This window comes from Ornithorhynchus anatinus, chromosome 19, assembly GCF_004115215.2.
Source record: "Ornithorhynchus anatinus isolate Pmale09 chromosome 19, mOrnAna1.pri.v4, whole genome shotgun sequence".
In the NCBI taxonomy this organism is placed as follows: Eukaryota; Metazoa; Chordata; class Mammalia; order Monotremata; family Ornithorhynchidae; genus Ornithorhynchus; species Ornithorhynchus anatinus.
The window spans coordinates 32761144-32778246 of NC_041746.1; the positions used below are offsets into that span (position 1 = coordinate 32761144).

The 17103-nt window shown below is 39.9% G+C and overlaps 1 long non-coding RNA gene across 1 annotated transcript in view; it reads right to left on the reverse strand.

Moving 5' to 3' along the window:
- LOC114805723 overlaps positions 1-17103 on the reverse strand; it is a 137830-nt gene that overhangs the window by 102580 nt on the left and 18147 nt on the right. Inside the window, exon 2 of the long non-coding RNA XR_003753751.2 lies at positions 10129-10241. This is a non-coding gene — a long non-coding RNA (uncharacterized LOC114805723). The remainder of the gene's footprint in view (positions 1-10128; positions 10242-17103) is intronic.

Genomic DNA, 17103 nt, shown 5'->3' on the forward strand with positions numbered 1-17103 from the left:
AAGTGGTGAGGTCAAATAGAAGGAATCCAGGCCTTGGAGTCAGGAGAGCTGAATTCAAATCCCAGTTCCACCACTTGCCTGCTATGTGACTTTGGCCAAGTCACAACTTCTCTGTGTCTCAGTTACCTCATCTGTAAAATGGGGCTTAAATACCTCTCCTTCCCTCCAGAAGCGAGAGTCACATGTAGGACAGTGACTGTGTCCAATCTTATTAATAATTTTAATTGTGGTATTTGTTAAGTGCTTATTATGTGCCAGGCACTGTACTCAGCCCTGGAGTGGATAATTATTATAAGCACCCAAGTTCACATAATGCTATTATTATTTTTAAAAAAACAAGAAATCTGCTAGAAATGACTAGGTGAGAATGTGATCTTAGAGAGAAGATGTGCCTCAAAAAAGGCATCACCAGGTTAGAAATTGCTTGCTTTGCTTGCAAGCTTTCCACCTTGCCAGATTAATGTTCTTTTTCTTACTATACTGAGAGCCCAGTTCTGCAAGCACTCTGAAATGCAGTGAAGTTATTATGGGTGGCAGCAGAGTTCCAGAATGGAATCTCACTGCCCTCGAGGGTTAATCCAGAGAGGTGCAGGGAGGAGGAGTGCCACTATCACACTGGCCCACTCCTCGAGTCTCAAGTGATTGCCTTTAACAGAGAGCACTGGTACAAGTGGAAAGGTACCTGAGGAGCATCATGGCCTAGTGGATAGAGCACAGGCTTGGGAGTCAGAAGGATCTGGGTTCTAATCCCAACTGTCAGTTATCTGCTGGGTGACCTATGGCAAGTTGCTTCATTTCTCTATGCCTCAGTTACCTTATCAGTATAATGTGGATTAAGACTGTGAGCCATTAGAACTGCTTAGAACAATGCTTGGCATATAGTAAGTGCTTAACAAATACCATAATTATTATTATTATTAGGCTACGTCCAACTTGACTACCTTGTATCTACCCAGTGCTTAGAACAGTGCCTGGAACATAAGTGCTTAACAAATACCATAGCATAACTCAGTGGAAAAAGCATGGGCTGGGGAGTCAGAGATCATGGGTTCAAATCCCAGCTCTGCTGCTTGTCAGCTGTGTGACTCTGGGTAAGTCACTTCACTTCTCTGTGCCTCAGTTCCCTCATCTGTAAAATGTGCATTAAGAATGTGAGCCCCAGGTGGGACAACCTGGCCACCTTGTATCCTCCCCAGCATTTAGAACAGTGCTTTGCACATAGTAAGCACTTAAATGCTATTATTATTATAAAATAAAAAAGGGCATAAGGGATTCTGAATTGGGCCATCCAGCTTCCCCTTTGATAGACTAGACTGTCAAATCCCTAAGGACAAGGACCATATTTCCTAGTTTTGTCATGCTCTCCCTATTGCTTAGTACTGTTCAAGGCATTCAGTAGATGCTCCAGAAATGCCACTGACTGGATGAGCTATTGAACATCAAAGAGTATGGCAGGGATAGAATTGGCCAAAGGATGATCTTTGAGCAGCTCCAAGTCACATGAGTGGTCTGAACTATTCAACCGATCAATAGTTTTTGTTGGATCCCCTAATTGGTGCATAGTACTGTGGTAAGCACTTGGAAGAGTACAGCAGAAATGAACACATGGTCCCTGCCCATGAGAAACATAAACGAACATCTGTTCTATCTCCTGTTTAGAATGTCAGCCCCATGCAGGACAAGGACGTCCAACCTGATTAACTTGTATCAACTCCAGCTCTCAGAATAGTGCTTGACACATAGTAAGCACTCAGTAGATGCCATTATAATAAATGCCATTATAGATAGGATCACTTTGTGAATTTACAGGTTGTTATTCAGTGTATTCCTCTGGATCCACTGAGGTTTCTTGGGGAAGTACAGGCTATCTTGCTATAGGTAGTGGCCAAGAGAGACACTTTAAAGGTTCACTAATACATCAATTTGCTTACAGAACTCAAAAATGGTATTTAACAAAGTTAAATAATGGTATTGGCACATGATACTCACCAGTCTTTAAGCAGTAGTCCAGTGAGAAGCTAAATTTACTCATGGAATGAACAAGTTGGGAAGAAGGTGGGGAAAGACACAAAAACACAGATAGCTCTGGCTTCCCTTTAACTCTGAATGCCTAGGCATTTCATACACAGATTTTTTTTAATTTCTCCTGCATGCTTTACAGAATACATACAGCTTGGGGCTGCACTGAATACTGGAGACTAAAATCTAAAATCCAGATTTACAATGGGATTCTGCCATAGGAGTTTAGAATTTAAAATAGATTATATTTGAAATAAGGAGGATTAGGGTATCTCGGGTCAGAGTTTTTACTTGCAAAATAACCTGTTACCAAAATGAATCCTATTTTTAATTCTGCCCATCCTATTTTTTTTTTTTTTTCCTCTTTTGCCTTTCTGGTCTAAGGGCAAATGGTTCAGCTGATACATCCCATCCAAAGTTGAATGGATGAACAGATTGGCAAAAAACTGCTTTGGGTGTCCTCTTAGCTGTCAAACTCCTAGAATGGGGACACATAATGAAATGAGTTATGTGAATAAACATGGCCTGCTATAAAAATCGAACATTTTGAAGCATTTTGACTCATCACCTGATAGTGCCTTGTTGAATGACTTAAAGGGGTTCATTTTGTGAAGTCTTACAGCAAATTTCTGGAGCTATGTGCACTCTTCTGCAGCCCTAGGTAAGGTATTTTGGTTCCTCCTCATGTCGTGATGCAAACAGCAAGGCAGCCAATTATTCAAATACATTAAAATTTTGCATAAAAGGTTAGCGTTGACTGATTTAATGACCTTAATTATTGATATGAATCTTTAAAATACCAGAGCAATCAGAAAGGGGGAACAGAGTCTACTTATTTGCTTTTTTCCAGTCACATGCTATTAGGTGGTTGATTAGGCAGGATGAATTGACATTAGGGAAGTCAAACCTCGAAGTCAAAAATTTTGTTCTGTGAACCCAGGTCTCAAAAGTCAATCAACCTGCAGCAACCATGACATGTTTTAGAATCTCTCTGGTTTGGTGACAGACATGAGATGGGTGGGAAGCACAAGCATAATTTTTTTTTTTTTTTACAAAAATCTCAAAATATCAAGATGAAAGGGTACTCATTTAACACACAAACACGTATATCTCTTAAAAGATGGCAATACCTTAATGATCTCTTTAACACTTCTATCATTATGGAGCATGATGTTCTATAGGTGTTGTTTGGTGGTCAATAATAATAACCATGGTATTTAAGTGCTCTCTGTGTGCTAAGCCCTAGGGCAGATGTACTATAAGCACGTCAGACACATTTTAAGGAGGGAAAACAATTATTTTTTTTTTAGTTTATAAAGGAGTAAACTGAGGCCCAGAGAGGTTAAGTCACTCATCCAGTGTCACAGAGCAGGCCCGAGATGGAGCCAGGATTAGAACCCAGGTCTCCTGACCCTCAGATCCATGCTCTTTACACCTAGTCATGTTGTTTCTCCAATTGTAAAAGATGACGCTTTCTCAAAACACTGAAAAAGACTCCAGTCAAGTCAAAGCCCTGAAGAATGACAAAACATCTGTATCTGATGGTATAAATGAGAGATGACTCTTAATCCAGGCACAGAGACTTTGGAAGGGAGAACCTGCTTGGAGGAGTTGATTACTGCTGTTGATGAAACAAAGCCAACTCTATTACCATGCCAAGGTGTTTCCTGGTAACAAGGATTTACCTGACTTTGGTTCAGTTTCACCATTACCACACCTCTGCAAATGCTGTGTCAAATGAGGGTTTTATTTGCACAACAGCCTCTTAATAGATTCAGTGTTAGAAAATCCAAGGTATTTTCACATGCAAATATATACAGACTTTTGCACTTTACAAGCATTTTAGTGCAGAGCATTGAGTACCCAGTGGGAGTAATACCATTATTACTCACTCCAGAAGAACATGACATTTACTCTGCAATGGCATTAGTGCTCTGGACTCCAGGTATTATTGAGCCTGGAAACTTCTCAACAGATGGCACCTAAATTAATGTGAATTTTCAAAGCCGAAAACTGTGTATAATAGCATTGCCTAAACCTATTATTAGCTATTGAATTTTACTCTTGTACTTAGAAAGAAAAAAAATAATTCTGCACTGTGCCACCTTTGACCTTACAGGAGATTAGGAAATTGAGAAGTTATTGAATGAGGAGATCCAACAAAATTACAATTACAGAAAGCCCTGAATGCTGCATGTAATTGAATTTATCCACAAGCCAAAAATCAATGCAGTCAGCCAGAAATACACCAAATGTGACATTCAACTTTTTCTGCTTTATCAAGCCTAATTGATGTTTTAGGAATTCAGTGAAAGAAATAGGCAGGCTTATGGTGGCATTCTGAAGGTGTTTCAAATGACCATTTATCAAGTATGAGGAGAATTCTGATTTTAAAGTGACTTTTGATGCAGCAAAGGGATTCCTTCCTCGCCTTCAGCTACCATTTTTTCCAAACATCTCTTTCACTGGGAGAGGTATTATCAATCAATGGTATTTCTTGAGTCCTTACTATATGCAGGGTACTGTAATAAGCATTTGGGGGAATACAATATATACAGAGTTGGCAGGCATGTTCTCTACCCATAAGGAGCTTATAAACTAGAGCGGGACATGGACAGTAAAATAAAATATGATTGAGTATATAAATTCTATGGAGTGGAGGATGGGGCAAATAAAGGTTACAGATCCAAGTGCAAGGAGTTCTGTGGAGCGGAGGGTGGGGCAAATAAAGGTTACAGATCCAAGTGCAAGGGTAACACAGAGGGGAGAGGGAGTAGGAGAAATGAGGGCTTAGGGAAGGCTTCTTGGGAGAGATGTGGTTTTAATAAGGCTTTGAAAGGAGAGTAGGTCTTTGGATACAAAAGGGGAGGGAGTTTCAGCTAGAGAGCAAGGGGTCAGTGACAAGATAGATGAGATTGAGGTATAATGAGCAGGTTCCATTAGAAGAGAGAAGTGAATGGTATGGGTTATGGAAGGAAATCTCTTTCTGGGCAGGCAATGTGTCTACCAACTCTGTTACATTCTTATATTGTACTCTCCCAAGCACTTAGTAGAGTGCCCTGCACACTTTCAGCGCTCAGTGAATACAATTCATTGATTGAAATCAGTGAGGTAAGGTAGGAGGGGTGAGCTGATTTTAAGTGCTTTAAAGTAGATGGTAAGGAGTTTCTATTTGATGTGGTGGTGAATAGGAAACTGCTAGAGGTCCTTGATGAGAGGGGAAAACATGGATTAAATGTTCTTGTAGGCAGAGTGAACCAGGCAGCAGAGTGAAGTATGGACTGGAATGTGGAGAGACAGGAGGCAGGTAGGTCAGCAAGGAAGCTGAAGCAGTAGTTAAGAGATAGGATAAGTGCTTGGATAAACTTGATATCAGTTTAGTTGGAGAGGAAAAAAAGAGTGTATTTAGCAATGTTGTGAAGGTAGAATGGGCAGGATTTGGTGAAAGATTGAATTAAAGAGATAACATCCATCTAGATGGACCATCTGCACACTACAGTCTTGATATATCTGTTTTTGCAAGGTTAATCAATAGAATACCATAGTACAGAGGATGAAATGAGTGATATTTCTATGTTTATCCTATCAGGATTTATGTTAAAACTAATGTACATGTATACATAAAGCATTCACTGTATGCCTTTGTCTGCCTGCCTGCCATTCTCTTGACTCCTTCCATCATTTCTTTCTCCTCCTTTCCACCCTCCTGCCCACTGCTGTTTACTCAGCCCAGATGCAATCCCCTAAATAGCTTCTGAGGTGCACTGTTGGGGCCAGGTGATGGAAGGGAAGAAATGAGCCAAATAAGAAGCAGATATTCTAGATAAAATCTTAGGAAACTGTACTCCAAATGCATTAGAAGAGCTAAGATAATAAACCCTAGGAATAAGACAGTCCTTTATGAAACATACTTTCTTGTAATTATTTCCTAAAAGAATTATGTTAAATTATATCATCATCAGTGATATTTACTGAGCTCAAACTGGGTGTGGAGAACTGTACCAAGTGCTTGGGAGCAGGCAAAAAAATTAGTAGACAAGATCCCTGCCTTCAAGTAGTTTACAGTCTATCGGGGGAATGAACACATTTCAATAATAATTATATTATTCAAGTACTTACTGTGTACTAAGCACTGTGGTACATAAAATTTAATCAGATCAGGCACATTCTCAGTCCCACCTTGGGGGTCACAGTATAGGTAGGAAGGAAGAATAAGCATTTAATCCTGAATTTACAAATGAGGAAACTGAGGCACAGAGAAGTTAAATGACTCATTCTAGGTCACACACACCAGGCAAGTGGCTGAGCTGGGACTAGAATCCAGATCTCCTGACTCCCAGTCCTGTGCTCTCTCCACAAGACAATCCTGCTTCTCTTTAACGGAAGAGAAGGCAGTATAAACTCAAATATGGGAATGAGCTAAAACGTAAAGAGGAAGGCATTAAACTCCAACATAAGTGGAAATGGTAAAATGGCAAAAAGCAATGGAAAGAACTTGAAAAATCCCCAAAGTAGACAATGAAAGAAATCATGGAAAAGAATAGCCCGGAAAGTTTAAAACAGCTTAAACAGGAAATATTCAAAGAGAAATTCTTCAGAATGCAACCACAGGGACCACAATCAATGTGGCAATTAAAAAAGGAACATTTTAGCATAAGGCACTTTAGAGAAGAGAAACTTGGAATGTTCTGTGAAAATGAACATGAGGGTGCAATAATGCATCATATCTAAGTTAAATTGGTCACCTGTTAAGAGATGAAGTAAATTTGTCTTTCAAAACTGATGGTGGAGATGATACGGTGGGAAAGGAAAAAGTTTGACTGCAAGCTCTTTGAGGGCAGGGGGCAGGTCTATTAATATTATGGTACTATCAATCAATCGGTGGTATTTATTGAGCATTTACTGTGTGCAGAGCACTGTACTAAGCACTAGAGAGTACAATACAACAGAATCAGCAAATTCCCTGCCCAAAACAAGCTTACAGTCAGGAGTGTGTCCCATGCACTTGGAACAGTGCTCTGCACACAATAGAAGCTCGATAAACGGGACTGATTGGTTGACAAAAATTGAGATGAAGATAATATGATCATTTGAATTTCAGTTTTGGTCATCAATATTAGAACTAGAATTTCATAGCCTGAGTTGGTTTCACTGGTACAAGGCTATCATTGGCTTTGATCATCTTACATACATAGGGCAGAGGTGAGAGAATGGAAGGTGGCCTCACCAAGGTATGACAGACCGGACAAGATTGATACCACTGCATTGTACCTGCACCAAAGCAGCCCCTACTGCTAGAAAATCTCCCTGTGGATTTGCACTTTTTCAATGTCTAGCTGGGGACCTGCATGGCCTAGTAGATAAAGTACAGGCCTGAGAGCCAGAGGACCTGGGTTCTGATCCCCACTCCACCACTTGCCTGGTGTGTAACCTTGAGCAAGTCACTTAACTTCTCTTTGCCTCAGTTTCCTCAACTGCAAAATGGAGTTTCAATACTGCTCTCCCTCTTAATTGACTGTGAGTCCCATGTGGGACAGGGATTTTATCTGATCTGATTAATTCCTGATTTACTGGCTTAATGGAAAGAGCTTGGAGTTGGTGATTATAGACCAAGCTCCCCCACTTGCTTACCCTGTGACCCTGAGCAAGTCATATCTCTCTGTGCTGAGTTTGCACATCTGTACACTGAGGTTAAGACATCTGTTCTCCCTCCCTCTTACCAATCAATGATATTTATTGAGTGCTTACTATGTGCAGAGCACTGCACTAAGCACTTGAGAGAACACAGTAGAGTTGGAAACATGAATCCTGCCACCAAGGAATTTACAATCTGTGAGTCCTGTGTAACACGGGAACTATGTCCAATGTGATTATCTTGTATCTACCCCAGCACTTGGGACTTCTTAGGTGCTTAATAAATGTCATCATCATCATCATCATCATTATTGGCTCTGCCAACAATTACTTATCAATTGTATTTATTGAGCACTTACTGTGTGCAGAGCACTGTACTTAGCACTTGGGAGAGTACAATATAACAAAGTTGTTAGATATAGTCCCTGCCCATAAGGACCTTACAGTCTAGAGTGAGAGAAACATTTATAAATAAATTATGGATAAGTACCTAAGTGCTGAGGGCCTGAGGGAGGGGTGAATTTAAAGGAACAAATCCAAGTGCAAGGGGGACATAACCCTTTCCCCTCTGAAATATACTTAACTCCTTCCACCCTTTCCCATATTTTCAAATAAGCCAGCACAGACTTCATCATGCATGAACTAAATCAGCATTCCCCTACCAAGCCATATCACCATGACCCCAAACGCCAAATGGAGAAGATGGGCAGTGGTAGGTGGTAGCATTTGTTTGATTAATTCTCTCTTTACTGTAAACTCAATATGGGCAGGGAATGTTTCTGCCAATTTTGATGTTTGTACTCTTCCAAGTGCTTATTACAGTGTTCCGCATGTAGCAAGCACTCCATAATGATCATTGATTGATTTCCTTCAGCGGAAACACGAGAGCACGCAATGAGCACTGTGCAAACCACTAGCAATTCCTCTCAGCTTCTCAGTCTCAGGATGAAGGTTCTCATCCACTGCTCCTGACAGGAGGCTCCATCATCACTTACTTCTGGGGCACATATCCCCTTAGAGGTCAACACCATAGGGAAGGATGTTTTGGAATGCACCTAAAATGAGAGACTTGAAGTTTTCACAAACATGATAACTATTTGATAGAGAAATGCTGCAAATCAGATTTGAGCATTAGTTCCAGCTCTGATTTCTTAATTTTTCTGCACCATCTAAGATTCCCTCACACCATATGCCCACACTTTGACTATACTCATGCTTTAAACTTGAGAGGACTGATCAATGTCTTTCCTCTCCTCAGAAATCCTCCACTGCTGCTCATCCTTCAGAGCATCACACAGACACTTCTTACCGTTACCTTCAAAGCACTCAATTGGGTCCCCCACTTTTATCTTCATTGATTTCTTACTACAATCCAACCTGCACACTTCACTCCTCCAACACCAACTTTCTCCTGTACCAAGATCTCATCTTTCTTGCTGCTAAGCCCTTGCCCACATCCTTCCTCTGGCATGGAACTCCTTCCCCCTTCAAATCCATCAGACCATTTCTCTCCCCATCTTCAAATCCCTACTCAAAATCACATCTTCTACAAAAAGCCTGCCCAGACCAAACCCTTCCTTCCCTAAGCCCTCTCTTTGGCATCACTAATACACTTGGATCTGTTCCCTCAATCACTTTGAAATTCTGACTTCCCACAGCCTTGCAGCACTTATGTACATACCCATCTGTAATTTATTTTATTTGGGTCTCCCTCTGTTCTCTAATCTCTTTGTTAGCAAGGATCATCTATACCTACTCCTATGTAGTAAGCTCTCCCAAGCACAATGATTTGCACCCAGTAAGTGATTGGTGAAAAAAGTCACACATAATCCTCTACAAATCAGATGCAATTGCCAATATGTAAAAATCTAGAAATTTATTTTCCGCTAATTATTTTTCATCTTCTGTAATTAGCTGCTAATCTTAACCACATAGCTGCAGGCTCCACACTGGTGAAAGCCGAGGCTTTAAGAACTACTGGGGAAACTTTCCCATTATGTAATTACCAGATATAATTACTCTAGAGCTTTCTTAGACCTTCCTCTGACTAAGGAATCCAGATTTTCTATTTTAGTCTCAACATTGTATCTCTAATAAACTAAGAAATCCTGTGCTCTAAGGACTAGCAAACGAAAATCGAAAATGTCAATTCCGAGTCTGAAGTAAGATTCTTTGGGGAAATCATCTGAGGATTTGGAAGCATCAGAATAGGGGAGGGTTTTCTGGGTTTGTTTTTTTTTTTTTTTTTATAGGAGGGGTTATGGTATTTGTCAAATGCTTACTATTTGCCAAATACTGTTCCAACTGCTGGCTAGATACAAGTTAATTAGTCTGGACACAATCCCTGTCCTGAATGGGACTCACGGTTTAAGTAGAAGGGAGATAGTTTAAGTAGGATGGAGGGTGTTGCTGACTTCATGGACATTTTGGGTTGTGATTGTTGCCAAAAATATTAATTTAGCTGGACACACATACCTCTACCAATACAAACACAGCCATGAGTTGTGGGTAATCTGGAGGCAGACGAGGTTGGAACAGAAGCAGCTGAGTCTATGCTTAACGACCCTCCAGCATGCCTCCCACCTCCCCTGGAAAAAAAAAAAAAAAAGAGGTGAGGAAAGAATTGAAAACCAATAACCAGGCTGACTAAATTTTGGACTGACACAATACATTTAACCCTCCTGGCAAAGTTCTAACAACATACTGCAGTGCTCTGTGCCTCAATAAGCAACTAAATAAATATTTGCTGCTTGATTAGTAACAAATTTGGTAAAATAAAATTTCACTCTTGGTGAAGCCCGGTTACTTGGCTGTAATGTCAGCCATCTCCTCAGATTTTGGCAATAAAATACTGATTTATTTGCTGCCTTTCTTGGCTGTTCTGCTATTTCCTTGTCCTTGACAAAAAGGAACATTAGCAGACCAGGGTCTCAACCACCATTCTTAACTGAATGATTCCTCTCCAGAACAGCCATTGAAATGTTTGTGTCAAATCAGAAATTTGTCAGGAAGACAAAGCATCATAAACTCAGTTGTAATGTGAAAGTCAGACAAGGTTTTAAATGAATTACCAAGTATCAAATTCCATTTTATTTGTGTGCTCCAAACAGCCTTAAGGTGACTGCACCCATAAATCTAGGCTGCCAAAGACAGCCAATATTGTAGAGAGCATGGAGGAAAGAAATGAGTTTGAAATGGAGAACCTGTTTGAGACCAACTGTTTTGCATCTGCTATCCAGTCCAAGTTATGACATGGTTACAAAGTTGGTTGGATTCTTTTCAGATCGGTTCTAAGCTATGCACTTGTCATGGATTAGTTTCTCTTCAAAAGCCACTACATCTTCCTATACAAGTTTTGTCTACACACAAAATGGAAATCCATTCCAGTTCCAACATCACCTCAGTTGCAATTCAACCACCAATCCACAATGTGCATTAGGAAATAATCTGTAAAATGCCATATTTCACCAAACAAGTTATTCATTATGCAAATGTGGCATCACCTTTATTAATGGAATTTGGACAATTACAAAAATAATCAAGTCAATTAAGCCCTCTCCCAAATAAATGGGAAGCAGTGTTGACTAGTGGAAAGAAAATGGGTGTGGGCATCAGAGCATCTGGGTTCTAATCCCAGCTCTGCCACTTGTCTGCTGTGTGACCTTGGGCAAGTCACTTCACTTCTCTGTGCCTCAGTTCCCTCATCTGCAAAATAGGGATTCAATACATATTTGCCCTCCTCAAACTCTGAGTCCCCAAGTGGGAAGGGGAAGCTAGCAACTAATGTATTTTTTAAAGTCAGTCTGTTAGGAAATAATATGTATGAAAAAAGAAAAATTATATCATCTGTCAGCCTAAAGTTGTCTGAATATGATTGTCACCTACCAGAAAGTACTGCTAGCAGATTGAGGAAAATCAAAGCCCATCACTTGGGCCACAAATGGGTTTTGCATATAGAATTAGTGTGCGCACATCCCAATATGCTGCACCCTTTCCTGTTGTACTTCATGCCCCAGTGGGAACGTGACTTCACAGGGTTGAGAAGGTGCAAGTGGATGTTGCTCAAACCACCAGCACTCAAATCAAATCCTGACCACAGGTTCTCAGTCCCAGTTTCTATCCCAGGATGGAGCCTTATCTGTTGTTTGCAGTAGGAGATGCCATCATTTATTGGGAGTAGGAGACCTGATTGGCTAATCTTTACTGGGGGGCTCAATTGTCCTATTTGAGCTGAAAAAGAATCTCTGAGTTATGGCCCCACATTGTAATTAGCACAGACAAAACAGTGTGGTTAATACCTCTACATTTCCAAACATAATACAATGGTCAAATGAAGCAAAAACTTCCAGAACCAAATAAGGGCTTTCTTTTTGGGGGAAGGGGGTATTTGTTAAATGCACACTTTGTGCCAGACACTGTATTAAACACTGGGGTAGATACAAGTTAATCAGGTTTAAACAGTCCATGTCCCATATAGAGCTCACAGTCTTAATCCCCATTTTACAGATGAGGTAACCAGCACAGAAAAGTTAAGTGACTTGCCCAAGGTGTCACAGCAGACAGTCGGGGTGCCAGGATCAGAACCAGGTGCTTCTGACGCCTAGGCCCGTGCTCTATACACTAAGCCATATTACTTCTCAGCATGGCATAGTGGATAGATGAGAAAGATACAGTAAGCTTGATATGGGCAGGGAACGTGTCTGCTAATTCTGTTTTATTATATACTCCCAAGTGATTTATAGTGCTCTGCACATAGTAGGTGCTCAATAAATACAATTTATTGATTGATACAGCCTTGGCCTGTATCTAACTTTTCATTCACAGTAAAAGAGTGACAACCTAGTCTTTTCCACTTTTCCTTTTTCAAACTATTGCAATTTCATGCTGAATTCAACAACTATAATATCCCAGGCAACAGGATGTCATCAGCCACTGTCTATTTTTTCAGGATCAGAACAGGTGATGCTTAGCAAAGCTTCTTGCTCACCTCTTCCCCCTGCCTAGAACAGCCTCCCTCTTCAAGTCTCCCCAACTACCACTCTTCTGGGATGCAAAGCCCTCCCGATATCTTTCCTGCTCTCTAAAGCTCCCTAAAGATTCCAGTGAGTTTTCTCCTAAGCAATTAGGTATTCACAACCACCAGCATTTATTGACATATCAGTCAAGCATATTTTTGAGCACTTACTGTGTTCACAACACTGTACTAAGTGCTTGGGTGAGTAGACATGTTCCCTGCCCACATAGCATTTACAGTCTAAAGGGGGACAGACACCCATATCAATGTTTCTCTAACTATAGCCTGTGTTTCTCTTCTCCCTGCTAAGACTTTAAGCTCCTGAAGGGTAGAGGCCATGTTTTTCCCCCAATTGCCCACTCTCATATCCTCACACAGAGGCCATTAAATATTGGTTGATGATTATGAAGAAATAGTTGTTTGTAATAGTTTGAAGATCATTCAAATTTAGGGTAAGTATGAGTACTGAATCAAAATAAGTTCCATTACACACTTTTTAAAACACAAACCTCTACTCTCCTCTCTTCTGCCAACAACCTCTTGCTCATCCTCTCCTTCCCCATTCACATCTAACAGACCACTGGTCTCCCTATCTTCAAAGGCCATCTGAGGTCACATTTCTTGGTGGCCTTCCAAGTCATGTCTGATTTCCCTACTGTATATCTCCTAACCCTCTTGACAGCTCTTCTGTACCATAGTCAATTGTATTTATTGAACACTTACTGTGTGCAGAGGACTATACAAATCGCTTGGGAAAGTACAAAATAACAGACATGTTCCCTGCCCACAATGAGCTAAGCACTTTAGTACAACTCCTAATAGCATTTATTACATATTTTATACATTCTATTGCAATTAACAAAGGAGACTAGACTATAGTTGCACTGTTCTCTACTCCAACCTTAAGGTACTTTCCAACAAGCAAATGGGTTGCTTGATACCTTCAGTAGCAATCACCGTAAAATCTTGAGCAATGGGTAAACTAACAGTATATAATAATAATGTTGGTATTTGTTAAGCACTTACTCTGTGCAGAGCACTGTTCTACGCACTGGGGTAGATACAGGGTCATCAGGTCATCCCACGTGAGGCTCACAGTTAATCCCCATTTTACAGATGAGGTAACTGAGGCATAGAGATGTTAAGTAACTTGCCCATAGTCACACAGTTGACAAGTGCCAGAGCAGGGATTTGAACCCATGAGCTCTGACTCCCAAGTCCGTGCTCTTTCCACTGAGCCACGCTGCTTCTCTAAAATCCTCTCAGTCTGATTATTTCCATGTTAGGGTATGTATTTGTTAGTCTACTTCTTGAGGCGGAACAAGCAACAGATAGGAAAAAGAGTGATAAAACAAAAAGAAATGTTCATGCACTTTGCAAAATTCAACAGATGATGAGATAATAGACTCTTAAGAAAAGAATAATTTTTATAGCTACTCTCTGCAAACTATAGGGCCTTGAAAAATGAAGGGGAGAATACAAGAATATATGATTCAACAGGCCTAAAAGGAGCGTGCTAATGGTCTACATTTGCATAAGACATTTGCTGTAAAATAAATGGAGATGAGTAAAACAAGGATTCATGGCCTTGTCTTTCATTTTTTGCTCCATCTCAATTCTATGGGGAACTAAACAGTTAGCATGTCCTTCACCTATTTTCCTTCCAGTTTAAGATAACTGTTCTTGGCAAACATTTTTCCAAGTTCTATGCATGAGAAGACTAAGTGTGTTTGAAAGTGATATAAAGGTTGTGCAGCACTATAAGCAAAAACAAAATTCTGAGACACCCATTTTCATGCAAATATTATTGCTCAATTGGTGGAATCATTCCAGTAATAGTTCAGAGTTGCAACCCATTCACTCTAAAACTGCAGCAAGCTGTGCACTAAAGATTCAAAGTTTCAGTAGGGATAGAAGAAAACCATTTTTAGTGTACCGGCTTGATAAAGCTTCTTCCTCAGTTCAGATCCCAGGGAAGGGGCCACATTTGATAGAAAATGGTGTCAGAGGAGAAACAAGAAAATCAACCCAGCATGGGGTTACTTAAACAGTAAGAGATAGAAACCAATAGTTTCTCTAGCAATTTCATAAATACACTGTCTCCTTACCTAGCTTATTTTGGGTGATATCTCTTCTCTTTCAAAGAGCTCCTTGAGATTCAACTAAAGGGGAGGGGAAAAATGAGCTACATGTTCTGAAGTCAATTGAAATCAGTGTACTAGGGGGTAGATGTATTCTGAAAGAGCAGAGAAAGGTTAGAGAGTTGTTTCTTTCATGCATGCGCACCCTCAAGCTAAAATATTTTTCTGACCAGATTTCTGGGGAATTTTTCAGTGGTTAGAAAAGGACATAGAATGAAAAATGATTATTTTTATTTTAATTTACACGTGTCAGTCACCAAGCTGCTGCTGCAGGGCAGATCATATTTTTAGTGTCCCCATGCAGTCACCTGCTCCTCTTCTGACACTCTCAAAGCCATGCTGAGATGGAAAGAATCCAGAAGTAGACCTTGAAGGGACAATTGCCTTGCCAAATTGGGTATTTTTTAAAATAACCTCCTAAAAATAGCATGCATCTCATTCTCCTTAAAGAGACTAAGACAGAACATTAGGAATAGCAAAAATTTGGGTTCTTCCTAGCATCCAAGCAACAGCCCTGCTTGGCTCACTTTGTGCTGCTCAATTTTTATTTTCTTTTGTGATATTTGTTAAGAACTTACTATGTGCCAGGCACTATATTAAGCACTGGAAGAGATACAAGGTAATCAGTTTGTACTCCACAGGCTTAATCCTCATATGAAATGAGCTAAGAGAGAGCAAGGGGGCAGAGAGTCAAGTGGGGGGAGAGTGAGATATTGTACTCTCCCAAAGGTAGAACAGTGGTCTGCACACAATATGAACCCAATAAATGCACTGATTGTAGTATTATTTTTCCTTTATATTTCCATTGATTTTCCAAGATGCATATACAACAATTAAGGGAAAGAGGAATCCAATACCATGTGGGGAGAAAACAGAACCTTCTAAATTAAGAAATTGAGAGTACCCAAGGAGCTAGAAATCAGGTAATTGAGTTTTTTTAAATAGTATTTTTAAGTGCTTATTGGGTGCTAGGCACTGTACCAAGCACTGAGGTAGATACAACTTAATCAGGTTGGACACACTCCCTGTCCCACCTAGGGCTCACAATCTTAATCCCTATTTTACAGAAGAGGTAACTGAGGCACAGTAAAATTAAGTGACTTGCCCAAAGACACACAGCAGATGTGACAGAGCCGGAATTAGAACTCAGGTCCACCTGACTCCCAGGCTCTACCCCCCTTAAGGTCATGTTGCTTCTGAAAACCTTCCTCATCTTATCAATCAGTGGTATATATTGAATGCTTACCAATGCAGAGTATTGTTCTAAGTGCTTCAGAGAGTACAATACAGAAGAATTAGCAGAAACATTCCATGCCCATAATTATCTTATAGTCTAAAGGGGGAGACAGACATTAATATGAATAAATAATTTATAATAAATTACTTGCCTCAAGGCAAATCATGAGAAATAATAGAAGATGGTTTTTCTGTGACTCATTCTCATTTGTGATTCTATCCTAAATTTTAAGCATTTTAAATATTGGTGACACTGTTTACTTGGCAGAAAATTATATCTAACTTGTAGTAGAAATAGTTCATTTAAATGTAGGGAAGTTGTTATATAGGAAAAATGAAAGCATAAAACATGCATAGTCATCACAAACTGGATTTTAGCCCATATTTGGGTAAATTGTACAAACTGGATTTTGTATATGGAAATGATCAAATCATGTTTAAACACTACCATCTGGAATTATAAATTATTTTTTTCAAATGGGGTATAAATTCCTCATTTTAATGCTTCAAGCAATCTATCTGCACCCAAGGTTCAAATAAAGTTAAGTGAAATTAGTACAAAAAGGGAGAAAAAAACTATTTTACATTATTTTTCCTCATATTAGAAGCAAATATTCTACTATGTAATCTATAGCTCATTAGCAATGGAGTGTGTGTGTGCATGCACATGTGTGTGCTTTTTCCAAATGATGTGATGGGCAAGAGTCCATCACTGGCCATTGGTCTCTGGTCTGGTAGCAGCCAAGAGCCTGACTAGATGCCCTTGGCTTCCTCCCTTTACAAACTAAGGGACCTTAATTCACTTTCCCAAAGCAGGAAGCAAGCTCAAATCCATCACAGCATATAAAAGGTGAAATACTTTAGCCCCTGAGTGAATTAGTAGTACCTGGGGCAACTGGGAATCATTCCCCACCCCTCAGTTTCTGTGATAGCATAGAAGATTAAAAAAAAAAAATCTTTCTGGCTTGTTCAAATGCTTCAGGGATTTTGCCTCAGATTCTAAAGAAGCAAGTTCTGAAATTCCACAGACCAGCTACTCTGCTCTGCTAATCTAAGTTA